The sequence below is a fragment of the Solanum stenotomum genome, chromosome 3 (genome assembly GCF_019186545.1).
Source record: "Solanum stenotomum isolate F172 chromosome 3, ASM1918654v1, whole genome shotgun sequence".
In the NCBI taxonomy this organism is placed as follows: Eukaryota; Viridiplantae; Streptophyta; class Magnoliopsida; order Solanales; family Solanaceae; genus Solanum; species Solanum stenotomum.
In genome coordinates this window covers 39,902,431-39,916,663 of record NC_064284.1, presented here as the reverse complement: position 1 = coordinate 39,916,663, position 14,233 = coordinate 39,902,431, and the positions used below count along the sequence as shown (strand labels likewise).

General features: G+C 34.7%; 1 pseudogene; it reads right to left on the bottom strand.

Moving 5' to 3' along the window:
• Positions 1 to 6,529: 6,529 nt before the first annotated feature.
• Positions 6,530 to 8,072, bottom strand: LOC125858946 (actin-like; annotated as a pseudogene).
• Positions 8,073 to 14,233: the final 6,161 nt, after the last annotated feature.

Below are 14,233 nucleotides of genomic sequence, written 5' to 3'. Positions count from 1 at the left end.
GGCTGAAAACAATGGATTAGGAAGTATTAAAGCCAAAGAAATCATCAAAAGAAGGTCCGAGCTAAGTTGAGCGAAGCTGTTGTTTAGTGTCTGCCATCACTATCTCCTCCGCGGTTGCGTTACTTGTCGTTCTGGGTACGGGTTAGCTCACCTACTAGTGGGGTATAGTATGTGTCGTCTTGACTAAAGAAGTCTGAAGTCAGGTCATGACACAAAAATACTTTAGTTGAGTTGGATATAAAGCAGTTCAACACACTATCTCCTTGTCGTTCTGTTAGATTTAGAGTAAGAGGCTCCAAGTCTAGGTTATATTGACTATGCTTCTTATTGGTAGTTTTGTTTTCCCCTATCCTTGATTGCGTTAGTGCCCAAGGCATATTGCCTATGCTTCCATCTCTTTATGCATTGCTCATTTTTAAGGTTTCCTATTACATGTGGTATTCAAAAAGCAACATTGTTTTGATACTTATATGGTTTTCATCCACTAGAAGATACAAGAAGGGAGGCCCGTGAACAACATAACATTGTCGCAAATATTATTTTTCAAAAAAAAAAAAACTCTCTAAGCCATATTCTTTATATGGATCATAACAATCAATTTTTAAACTCCTACACCTATAGAGGGTGGTATTAACAGTAGCAAATAAATGAAGGAACTGATGCTGAAAACAAAACAGGGCATAGACAATAAAACACCTAAATACAAAAACATACTAAGTACGAAAATTGAATCAAGATGAGCATAACGAGAGATTGACACTAAAAGAGATACGATAAGGGAACTTAAACATCCCATGAGCTTAAGAAACTAGCAAACTAAAGGGCATATGCAGCGACCAAGAGTTAAACAAAGGCACATCTTAGGCCAAGATAATCTCACTTTTGTCAAGCTAAATTGGAATTCTAGACCAAGCAAATGACAAAAGGAAGCCAACATATCATTTATGAGGTGCTAAACCCAAGCATTGCTGCTGTCCAACACCAAATATAGGCAATGACTAATTTAGATGAAAGCAAATACAAACAAGAAGAAGATGGAAATCTCTAGAGGTCAACCAACTAGTAATATCCAATAACAACACAGAGAAACTACACAATCAGACAACAAATGCAATTTATCAAAATAAATAATAGCTAAATCAGTCTGTATATCAACGAAATCGACTAAACAAAACAAAGAGAAACAAGTCAAGCTTAAGAGAGGGATTAAACCTTTTGTGGAGCAGCGAAGCTGGGACAATGAGTTGAATCGAGCTATTCCTCAACCACAAGAGGAATTCTGACAAGAGCTCGAATCCAGCAACAAAAGACTCGAACCTCCTAACTATAGGAATACTATTTTCTTTAATTTTCTTCTATGATGCCTGTATATTTTTTTTGTAAATTTCCGTTGTTGTTTCTTGTCTCTCCAACCCTTTTCTTCCAATGAAAATTCCCTCTGTTTTGGGTAGTAAATTAGTGTAAAAAAAACCTCTCCAAAACGCTGAAGGAAGGGAAGTATATATAGGAAGAGAATGGAATGAAAAGGGAGGGAAAACGGATAAGGATTTAAGGTATTTCAAATTCGAAATTCAAACTCTTGTGCTCGCTCGATTTAGTACCAATTCTCAACAGAATTGAAAGGAGGGTCATTCGATTTCGACACTAGGATAATTCTCGTAAGAATCTTCTACGAGGATGATGCAACTGGGCTTAGTGGTCGCTGGGTTCCCTGGATGTTTCAGTGGGTAATTTAATTTAGGACTTAAAAAGCTTTAGCATTGTTTAATTTTATTTTATTTTTACATAAAATAAGGATTGCATTAATATTTTTGTAAGAAGCAGGGAAGAAAGATAGCAAAAGAACACAATATATATATTTTTATTTTATTGCTCATATATATTTAGCTTTGTGAAACTCGAGTAGAAGAAGAGACATACATGTCAAGCTGGAATGAGTGATTAGATGCATATTTGCATGAGAGTTGTTGATAGCCAAATGTAAATAAACCTGCAGAAATCAAAGATTATTATGAAGATACATCAAATTGTGCCAGGAGTTTCAACAATCAGGAGAATACATTAAGATAAACGTCAGAGGTCATTTCTTACTACTTCTCAAAAAGTCGTTCCCTAGAGGTCTTCGCACATTTATCACGGTAAACTCCAATGAATCCTACATGCATTTGAGGAATAATCAAAAACTTTCATGTTAATGGTATATAGTCTATTAGATAATTCTATAATTTCTATTTAAGTACAAACAAAGTTGAACTGTAGCAACATCCTATTAAAAAAAACGTAAACTTACAACGAGTCACATATTTGGCCTATTAAGATGAAAAGGAAGGACATGCATATGATTAAAATTAATATAAGATAATATTAAGATAAAAAGGAAGAACATGCATATGAAGAAGCCATTATATGAGGGAAGAAGAACAAATTGATTAGAATGAAGACATATGGAACAAAATTACACCTCCAACTCATGATTTTAACAAATTGAATAAAAAAATCTCATACTTAAAACCAACTAAAACAGTATTAGCTATCCACTCGCCTGTACAAATAAGATGACAATCAGGATTCTAGTAACCTAATTGAAAACAAAGTTAAATCCATAAAAAAGATACCAACATAACCCAATCCCGACTTTTGGAAAAATTTGTGACAACAACTGGTCAGAACCACCATATATGACATCCCCGGCATAAATCTCCTCACCTATAAAATCAAAAAATCGAAGCTATTCTTTTGCTAAAATCAACTTGTTTGCTAACTATTGGGTGCGTTCGAGGAGTCATCTTCTCCTGAAATCAAAATCAGGTTGGGGCATTGCATCAAACATATTGGGGGCAGCCTTTTTAGGCACAATTTTCACACAAGTTGTGCCCCCAATCTCAACTATAACTCATGAACTATCTGGCCCTCAACTTAATTAATCCCAACACAAATAAAAACAGCAGATTCATTAGTTTCCTCTTCTTCTTTTTTAGTCACCGTGATGCTCTTCAAGTTCTCCACTTTCTGTTGATGGCTTTGAGCATTTTTGGCAGTAAGTTCTTGTTCCTTCCTCTCAATGTCGAATTTATTCAACTTTTCTTCAAACTCCTCAATGCATGATTTGAGCTCAGGTTTGGCAAACTTCTTCCCCTAAATGAAGACATTCAAACAGGCAGATACAGTTCACTTAGTTTATTCAAGCCCGTTCGCGATGGGTACTTGCCTTGCCAGAAATTGCATTTTCAGCTCTTGACCTCCTTTCGCCTCAAGTTCACTTGCTTTCTTCAAACATCCTAAATCAACTCTCCATTTCATTTTCGTGCAACTCTGGAAAAAAATGCATTAAAAGCACCAATTCTAAACTAAAGCAAGCCAAAATAACTACGAAAAGAGCCTCAAATGAGTGGAAATCCACCACTCATCAACACCCCCAACTTAGAAACTTTGTTTGTCCTCAAGTAAAGAAAATCAAAAACACAATAAGCTCTTATTTCAACACACACCACAAATCAATTTCCCTTTCTCAATCAAGCATAAAGGTAATGGCTTCTGTTGGTACTAACAAATAGTCCACATGAAAACTTTTCACCAAAGCAATCTTCTCATTCCTATGAAACATTTTCAAAAACCAAGAATCATTTAAGTGACAACAACTCAAACTCAAGAAATGACTCAACTCATTAACTCTTTCACATGCTCACTTGACTCGATTAGAAATTTTCAAAATCACCACTTTTTCAACTTACATGCCCTTACAAGAAAGAAGTGTCCCAAAACCACACACATATAAACAAGACAGGGACAAAGATGCAACACTCACACTCACAAAAAATCATCTCATGCACACAAATGTCACACCATAGGCTTGCCCATATTTTCAATCAACATTGACTCAACTCCATTTGGTTTGAAATCTCGACGGACTTTGTTAAGCTTGTAATGTAGGCTTAGGGAAGGTTAGGATATTAGTTAGGTATAAGTGACTACTCCCTCCTTGAACACTACACAACAACTCATCATGTCCAAATTTCTCCACTTTTCAAACTCATGCACATTCCAAACTATTTTTCATTTTTCTTTTCTTATTTCCACTCTAGATGCCCACATGCAACCATTTTCAACTTTTGGAGGATTCAAGTCTTATTTATTCATATTTCTTTCTTTCTTATTCAAAGTTTTTTCTTTCTTTAAGACTTCCCATCCATCCTTCAATTTCTCTCCTTTTTTCTTTTTTTCTTTTTTTTTATATCAAGCCCTCATGTGGTAAGCATCCCTTCAATGAACATCCCATAACAGCCCCAACTATGGCTTTTAGCCTCAACTTTCACAACCTCAAGTTCAAGGAGGGAAGGGTTCAAAAGAGGGTTACTTTTTCAAAAAGGCTAAGGCTAGTAATGTGGTTGCCAATAAAAAGAATTTGGCTCAAAAGGGACAACAAAGGATATATTTAATGCAAAGGTGGGACTTTTAGGCCAAGTGGACTTCAAGAACATCAAAGAAAGCCTAAGATCATTTTTCCAACAAAACTTAATCAAGACCAACATTTCAAGACCAACCGGGCAAGTTCTAGGTGACAAAAGTGAACACAAGGCTTTATTCAACAACTCACCGCACATGGCCTTCAAATCAATCAAGATGGTTCAAAATCTTACTTCTTTTTCAAAATACAAGTAGCATTGAACATTTTAACCGCTAACGAATCAAGAGTCATAAAAAGAGTTGTAAGAGTTGTGACAAAATCATTCACAACATGCTAAACCTTTTAAAAATGGAGAGGTATGATCAACACTACTCGCAGGCATGACTATGCTCTTAGTACCAACCAAGTCAAAACCTTCCCAAAAAGACCATGATTTTACCATTAAGAGAGTTGTAAACCAATCCATTATCATGCAACCTCATGCATCTATTCAGGAACGGCTACTCAGACTTCGTCACAATCAACGTCAATCAAACACTCACAAGCAATCAACGATTTACCCTTAAGAAAGCCATCACTCTCTATCCATCATCGAACATCATCAATCCAAATCTTTTTATCAAAACAAAAACAAAGAAGTTACAAACTACAAATCAAAAACTAAAATAGACCAATCTAACACAATATGAACAGAAGCATCCAAGATATCAAAGTTCGACAAGGGCACACCAATGCATAACAAAGAATGAAAAGTACGCCCGACAAGGGCACAATCACAGTATGCATAAATAATCAACAAAATAAAGAAAACGGAGGCATTCAAAACTGAAAATGAAATTATGTCCTTATTTTGGGCCAAGTACTCATCATATTTTCGGGCGCATTTTACCGGTAGCAATCTGCTCTCATCAAAAATAATCTTCCTCCTCAATATCCGGTGCAATTTCTTGATCATTCAAATTGGTTTAGAAAGTCATTTTTAGTTCAAAACACCTACAAATGAAGCCAACATGTCAAAAGTTCTTGAGGAAACTTAAAACAATAGATTAGGAAGTATTTAAGCCAAAGAAATCATCAAAAGAAGGTCCGAGCTAAGTTGAGTGAAGCTACTATTTTTGGTGTGCCATCACTATCTCCTCCGTGTTCGTGGAGGAGTGTTGCATTACTTGTCGTTCTGGGGTACATATTAGCTCACCTACTGGTGGGTTATAGTCATCTTGACTAAAGAAGCCTGAAGTCGGGTCGTGACACAAAAATACTTTAGTTGAGTTGGATATGAAACAGCCCAACACACTATCTCCTCGTCGTTCTATTTAGATTTAGAGTAGGAGGCTCCATGTCTAGCCTATTTTGTCTATGCTTCTTATTGGTAGTTCAGTTTTCCCCTATACTTGATTGTGCTAGTGTCCAAGGCAGATTGCCTATGCTTCCATTTCTTTATGCAATGCTCATTCTTAAGGTTTGCTATTAGATGTGTTATTCAAAAAGCAACATTGTTTTGATACTCATATGGTTTTCATCCTCTATAAGATACAAGAAGGGAAGCCCATGCACAACATAACATTGTCGCAAATATTATTTTTCAAATTTCATTACATTTTGCTGAAAACACTATGAACTATAGTTGAGACATCCATTGCATATCATAAAATAACAGAAATGACAATAACGCTTCACCACAGAAATTACATAACTGATTTCCAAAGACTGAAAATGCTACAAAAATTCTCATTCAATAAGTATTGACTTATTTGTTCCCAAGATAAAAAAAAAAAAGAGGTACTATAGAATAACAAAACAAAGAAAATGAAAGAAATGACCCCAATAAATAATAAACACCAACAACACCACAAAATAATATCCTAAAATAAAAACAACCTAAGGAGTTCAAGTTCAAGTTCAAGTTCAAGAAGGGATATTTCTAGACAAAAGAAGCTTGAACAGGAAACATGAAATAGTATTAGCGGTACAATGTTTTTAATCTCCCTTCTTTCATAGCCCCATCTCAAATACTCGCCTATAACAACAAATCTAAGTTCATTGTGGACGACATAATAGCTTTAGCGGGATGAACAAAAAAATAAAGAAGAACTCGCAAACAGATGTAAAAGTAGTAGCAGCACTTTAGAAACACTTCCTGTGGAGAATGGATGGACCAGAGTTATCGTACTCACCCTTCGAAATCCACATCCGATTAAGCACAAAATATTTTTAAGTTTGCAACAACATAGTTCAAAATACAGTTTCAAAATGCAAAAGTAATGCAAGAGATGATTTTAAAAAATAAAGGCTTGCCAGCTGGAAGGTGCGAAGTGATGCGAGGATGGATCCTCCAATCTAGACACTGTTCTTAGTCTCTGGTGGAGAAACAACCTTAATCTTCATGATGCTGGGAGTGAAGACAGTGATTTTCTTGCTCATAAGATAAACACCCTGCAAATATATATCTGAAGCCCTTATATCAAGCATTGCTCTGTGTGGTTGTCTGGGAGATATGCAAAAGAAAAAAGACATTCAACTTTTTTGTCTGCCTCATCCCGAATTCTTCATGATAGATTCCAATTTCATCCTTAGTCACCTTGCAGCTAACCATCTTCGTGTAATTTTTACTTCTTCTGAGTGTCTTATCCACGATCACCGCACGGGAAGGATCGTTCACCAGTTGGGAAAGCTTTATTATATGGATATTCTTCTCTACTTAGCTACTTCATAAGGATAATGAATGGAGTTGTAGGTAGTCTCATGGATACCTACAGCATCCATACCAATCATAGATGGCTGGAAAAGGGCCTCTGGGCAACAGAACCTCTCAGCACCAATGGTAATAACATGTCCTTCAGGCAATTCATAGTTCTTTTCAGTGGAGGAGCTGCTCCTGTCAGTTTCAATCTCTTGTTCATAGTCAAGAGCCACAAAGGCAAATTTTTTCTTGATGTAATTTCACATGAGGAAAGAAGAAGATGATTCGCCTTCCCTCTTCTCTTGTTCACCCATCATATCAGCTTCTGCCTTCTGTTAATAAAATGAATAATGAGCTCAGAATATAATAATTAGTTCCACATAAAACATACTTTAAAAGCTAGGAAGCAGAAAAATATATTGTTTTGCCTAGCTTCTGTAGAACATCTTGATCACTCTAATAGCTGTAAAAGGAAAAAGTAACTCAGACCTCACACTAAGCAAAATTGGAAGCACAAATAAACAATTGCAATTACTTGTATGCTTATGTGAAATTGTGAGATGAAAAATACAGCAATTTAAAGAGACATATAACATATGATTATTCATTAAATAAAGACTATCAGCTAGAAGAGAAAATGAAAAATAGAAGGGACAGAGGATACAATATTTGGCCTCTTAAGATAAAAAGGATGGACATGCATATGAAGAAGCCATTATATTAGGGTAGAAAAATAAACTAGCAACAATGAAGACATATGGGACAAAATTACACCTCTAACTCATGATTTTAACAAATTGAATAAAAATCTCGTACTTAAAACCAACTAAAACAGTATTAGCTATCCACTCACCTATACACATAAGATGAAAATCAAGATTCTAATAACCTAATTGAAAACAAAGTTACATCTATAAAAGAGATACCAACTTCACCCAATCCTGGATTTTGGAACAATTTGTGACAGCAGCCAGTCAGAACCACCATATATGACATCCCCAGCAACAATCTTCTCACCTATAAAATCAACAAATTGAAGCTATTATTTTTCTAAATATCTTTTGCTAAAATCAACTCGTCTGCTAACTCCGCCTCGGGCCAAGTTCATGCATAATAAAATTAAATTAAATTAAAAATTAAAAAAAAAGCTTAGCATTATTCTTGCTAAGTTAACTTAAGCTAACCAAATCAAATGAATATTTACTAAATCGAGCAACAAATAGAAAACATTCCATGATGAATTCCAACATGAGCCTTTCAAATTTTTAATGAAGGATACATGCTAGTTAAGACAAAACTACTGGAAAATAGATTTGGAATAGGAAATAAAAAACACTCAATACACTTAACTTTTCTAAACATCCAAAGAAAATTGAGTAATCATATGGAGTATTATAAGGAAAAGAAAGAGCATTTGAGGAGAACTCTGCGTCAAGTTATGCCATTAAACAAGCCGTGACAATTTACTTCTAATTTTGAATTCATAAAAAAAAAAAAACTATCAAATACATATACTTCATATGGATCATAACATTTAATTTTAAAACTCCTACACCTATTGGGGGTGGTACTAAAAGTAGGAAACAAGTTAATGAACTGATGATGAAAACAGAACAGGGCATAGACAAGAAAACACCTAAATGCAAAGACATATTTAGTACGAAAACTAAATCAAGATGAGCATAACGGGAGATCAACACTTGGATGATTCTCGAAACGATCTTCTACGAGGATGACGGGACTGAGTTTAGAGGTCGCTGGGTTAGCATTATTCTTGCTAAGTTAACTTAAGCTAACCAAATCAAATGAATATTTAGTAAATCGAGCAACAAATAGCAAAACATTCCATGATGAATTCAAACATAAGCCTTTCAATTTTTTTAATGAAGAACAGATGCTACTTAAGACAAAACTACTGGCAAATAGATCCAGAAAAGGACATAAACAACACTCAATCAACTTAACTGTTCTAAACATCCAAAGAAAAACGAGTAATCATATGGAGTATTTTAAGGAAAAGAAAGAGCATTTGAGGAGAAATATGAGTCAAGATCATACTACTAAAACAAGCTGTGATAATTTACTTTTAATTTTGAATTTATAAAAAATAAAATAAAAAATATCTAGGCCATATATTTTATGTGGATCATAACAATCAATTTTAATACTCCTAAACCTATAGAGGGTGGTACCAACAGTAGCAAACAAGTGAAAGAACTGATGCTAAAAACATAACAAGGGATAGACAAGAAAACACCTAAATTCAAAGACATACTAAGTATGAAAATTGAATCAAGATGAGCATAACGAAAGATTAACACTTAAACAGATATGATAAGGGAACTTAAACAGCCCATGAGCTTGATAAACTGGCAAACTAAAGGGCATACGTAGTAACCAAGAACTAAACAAAGGCACATCTTAGGCCAAGAAAATATCACTTTGTCAAGCTAAATTGGAACTCTAGACAAAGAAAATGACAAAAGGAAGCCAACATATCATTTATGAGGTGCTAAACCCAAGCATTTCTGCCCAACACCACAGATAGGCAATGACCCATTTAGATGAAAGCAAATATAAAACAAGAAGAAGACTGAAATCTCTAGAGGGCAACCAACTAGTAATAGCCAATAACAACACAATCAGACAACAAATGAAATTTATCAAAAATAAATAATAGCTAAATCAGTCTGTAAATCAACTAACCAAAACAAAGAGAAAGAAGTCAAGATTATGAGAGGGATTCAACCTTTTGTGGAGCAGCGAAGAGGAATTCCGAGGAGCACAAGACGAGAGCTCGAATCCAACAACAAAAGACTCAAACCTCCTAGATATAGGAATACTATTTTTCTCTATTGCATGTATATTTTTCTTATAAATTTCCATTCCTGTTTCTTGTCTCTCCAACCTCTTTCTTTCCTCTATTTTGGGTAGTGTCTCTCCAAAACACTGAAGGAAGGAAAGTATATACTTATATATATATATATATATATATATATATATATATATATATATGGGTGGAAAACAAATTTGAGGGATTTCAAATTCGAAATTCAAACCCTTGTGCTGGTTCGATTTTGTACCAATTCTCAACGGCCATTCACTAGGTTCGCGAGGAAGAAGAACGTCCATGTACGCGCATTGCTGCTGGAATTGAGCTGGGCTGAAAAAGGTTGGGCCTGTCTTAGTCTCAATTTCTCAATTCTTGGGCTGAAAATTTAGGTCTAAAATTGGCTACACATTCGTAATAGGAAAATGGCCACATGGGTTTCAATTAGATACCCAAACTGAATTTAATTTTAAACAAACTAGTAAAATTACCTGCGTCTTGCGCCAAAATTTAATATGACGAAATATATAATACTTAAAATTTATCTGTCATTAAAACTAAAACACTAAGTTATCTTACATACAAGATTAAGTAGTAACATACATTAATAATGTAAAGGAAAATGATAATTATAACATCTTATCGTTTATCCTTCAATCCATCATCTTTAATTTGATTTTATAATTAATCCTTTTGCTCGAGGAAGTGTTACTATCAGAATTTTTTGGTGAATCAAATGAAAATCAACATGAGATATTAAATTTTCCAATAAATAACCGTTGGTGAAAGGATAAATAAATTTTAAAAGGCAGAAAAAGTGAAAAAATATTCTAATTCTATCATGTAGAAAGTTTGGCCCTACCTTTTGCGTTACAATTACCATTTTAAAGTTCCTCATTGAAATGTATCATAAGTAATTATTAAAATGGAAACTTAAAGGGAGAATGTATCATATTAGAAAACAATTCAACTTATTATATATTCTTGAAAGGGAAAAATATTACACAAAACAGCTCAGTTTGTTTGGGGTTATTTTTTAAAAATCAACACACCGGAGTGTTGAAGTTCAATTTGAAACTACATTTCTATTCCAACCACAGTATCGAGAAACATATCTATTACTTCAAGAAAAGTATTTACATTAATTTATTGTGTAGTTATCTATGTCTTTAAGATTACAAGAGACTCCAGTCTAGTCATATTCCTCCATAGGTTATCAGGTATATCCTTGAACCCATGTCAAAAGTTTATTCATTCTTGTCTTCTTTTCCTAGTTCTACCCACATAAATGTGAGATAAAAAATTTAAGGTCTTTATGTCCTTACAATGTCATACCAAATTTGAATTTTGTCTTCAAGAGATGGAAGTATAGATCTTTAAGGATTGTTTTTAATTGTATCTTCAACAATTTCATTAGAGAAAACTTTCGTGAATACTCAGTTAGCGTGTGTTATTTAATCTGTACTAACAAATATTTATAACAATAACTATGCAGAAACATAAACAACAAAGTTTAAACATGTACTCAGAAACAACAACTAATAACATAAGCATAAATTAATGACCGTAAAAAAATATACCATGATCTGTAACAATAGAATGAAAAAAAGGGAAAAAGTTGAGCCCACTAAATATACAGTTTCCCCTTAATCAAATTATTCTCCTCTAGTACCGAGACTTAAAGGAATAAATAATCTCAGGATAAACGATTTTATTCATCAGTGTATTAATACAAAAAGAATGGTGTCCGTTAGTCACTCAACAAGTGCAAAGTACATGAATATTTAAGTGTAATGAAGAAAAAGAAGTTCAGAATTTTCATTATTTTAAGATGAGAGAAAATCCCTCATTTATAGACAACAAAGGGTAGTGTGAACAAATCCTTATTGTGCCATATCAGAAAGGTCACAACTCTTTGGAAAAGTTACAACCTTTCGGAAAGGAGACAACCTTTCATAAAAGTCACAACCTTTCATAAAAGTCGTAACTCCTCACAAAAGTCTCAACTTTTTATAAAAGTCAAAACTTTTTAAGAAAGGGCAAGGCTAGTTTTGAAAATAAATAAAATTAACAGGAAATCCTTGTTTGTGGTGGCGCCACGTAGGCGGGCCTATGATTCTCTTTTATATAAATATATGATTTAGCTAAAACTTAAATAAGACTAATTAATATGATTAACTAACAAAATAAAATAATTAACTCAAAAATATTAACTACTAATTAACTAAACTAGAATTGAAACACACAACTAAATGTGTAAGGCTGAATTGAATAATAGTTTAGCAAATAAAATTAAAGAAAACAATTTTTCTAGCCAATAATTGAGGGGATTTTGTCACGACCCAAGCCTAGGGCCTAGACGTGATCAGCGAATGGGGAACCCGAAGGAACCCCAAACAAGCCTCATAGCGTATCATTACACATCCTTGGTCGCGGAAGCAATTAAAATGACCATAAGCAATAAGCATAATCAAAGGGGGAAATCGGGACTAAGGGACCAAGAGGAAAAAAAAGGAAGAAATAATACATAAATACCATAGGTGAGTCAAGCTCAAGCATAATACACAACTTGTCCAACACCACCTCTAAACATGAGTACTTAGCGGGGGCCAAGACAAACTACCGGGCTCACCCTCATAGTCAAAACATAACTAAAAAGAAAAGTCTTATACATAGCAAAAGATCATGAGCAACGTCCCCGGAATGGAGGACTCACCAATAACCTTGATAGGAAATCGTATTAGCCACGCGGAGGAGGATGGTCAAGCGGTGCTCCGGTCCCTACATGGTGACATCATGTAGGCATAGAGTATGCATTAGTACGTTTGAATGTACTAAGTATGTGGGATGCAATGCAATGCTACAATAGATGGACATCATAGGAAAAATGCATAATCATACCCGATAGATAGCACATTAGAGAAATGATATGTATAATGATGCTTACATAAAAATCATATTTAGTGGGACGTAGTACATGTGTGGTGAGTGACCATCAATATAGTATTTCCAAGGCCTACCACCCCCTTGGAGAGGCGAAAGAGGTACAAACCCCTCAATGTGGTTACCCGGGCCTACCACCCCCCGAGCTAGGGACCAAGGTACAAACCCCTCGATATGGTTATACGGGCCTACTACCCCCCGTACTAGGCAACCAAGGTACCAACCCCTCGATACGGTTATACGGGCCTACTACCCCCCGTACTAGGCTTGGTCAACTCACAACACTATATAGAGAAAATCATATACATGTATCCCTTTCATCATTTCAATAATTATATAATCATCCGACTCATAGGATGTACATTGGACCTTCCATTTCCTATGAATTCTATAAATGACATTTTATCAAACACATGTTGGGCTATTGTTCATGTAGATAAAATCATGTCTTTCAAGGGTACTAAGTCCAACCAATTTCGAAATACATATAAATCAGCCCACCAACAACATACATATATATATCAACCTTCATAATTTGATCATGGAAGCATGAAAACCATAAACATCACATAATAATTCCATTTCATGATAATATGCAAAAATAGACCATAATAGAATGTGTAGTAGTAACTCCATAATTCAAGAGTTCATAAATGATCATAAGGACCCATAAACTTGAAGTAAAATAGAGGATAAATGGTTGGACTTGTGGAAAGGAAGGTTTCCACAATCAACCCACATACCTCAACTTTGGAGAATCCTTGATGAAGATTGGAATGGAGAATTGATGTTTGAGATTGAGTCTTGAATTCGGAATTAGAACTTGAGATGTTTGAATTTGGTTGAAGATCTTGGTGGAATTTTGGAGAGGGATTAGTGAGTGTTTTTGAGTGTTTTGAAGCTAGAAAGAAATATAAGTAAGTATGGGACAATCCTGTTTTTTATAAAAGAAAAACGTCCCAGCTGCTACAGTAACGTAGCTCACTGGAATTTGCAAATCTGCTCCGACAGGTTTTACGAAAATGGTCATAAATCCTTCATCCTAACTCGAAATGAGGTGAAACCAATTGCATTAAAAATATAACTCGAATGGCTTTAATTTAATAGGTAGTGGCCCTTCCAGCTCCTTGTGTGCTAAGAGATATGCCCCTTTAAAGTTGACCCTGAAAATCGCATTTTTTGCGATTTTCGAATTTTGATACGGTTGCTCTAAAATTCGGGTTAGACCCATTTCCCACTCAATTTTACCCCTGAATAAGAATATGAAGTCGAATTTCCGAAATCATGCACGAATTTTGAGATATATGGAAATTACAATTATAGGTGTTTCCGAAGCACATTTTCGGGCATTTTTGAGGTCGTTTCAATATCTCCC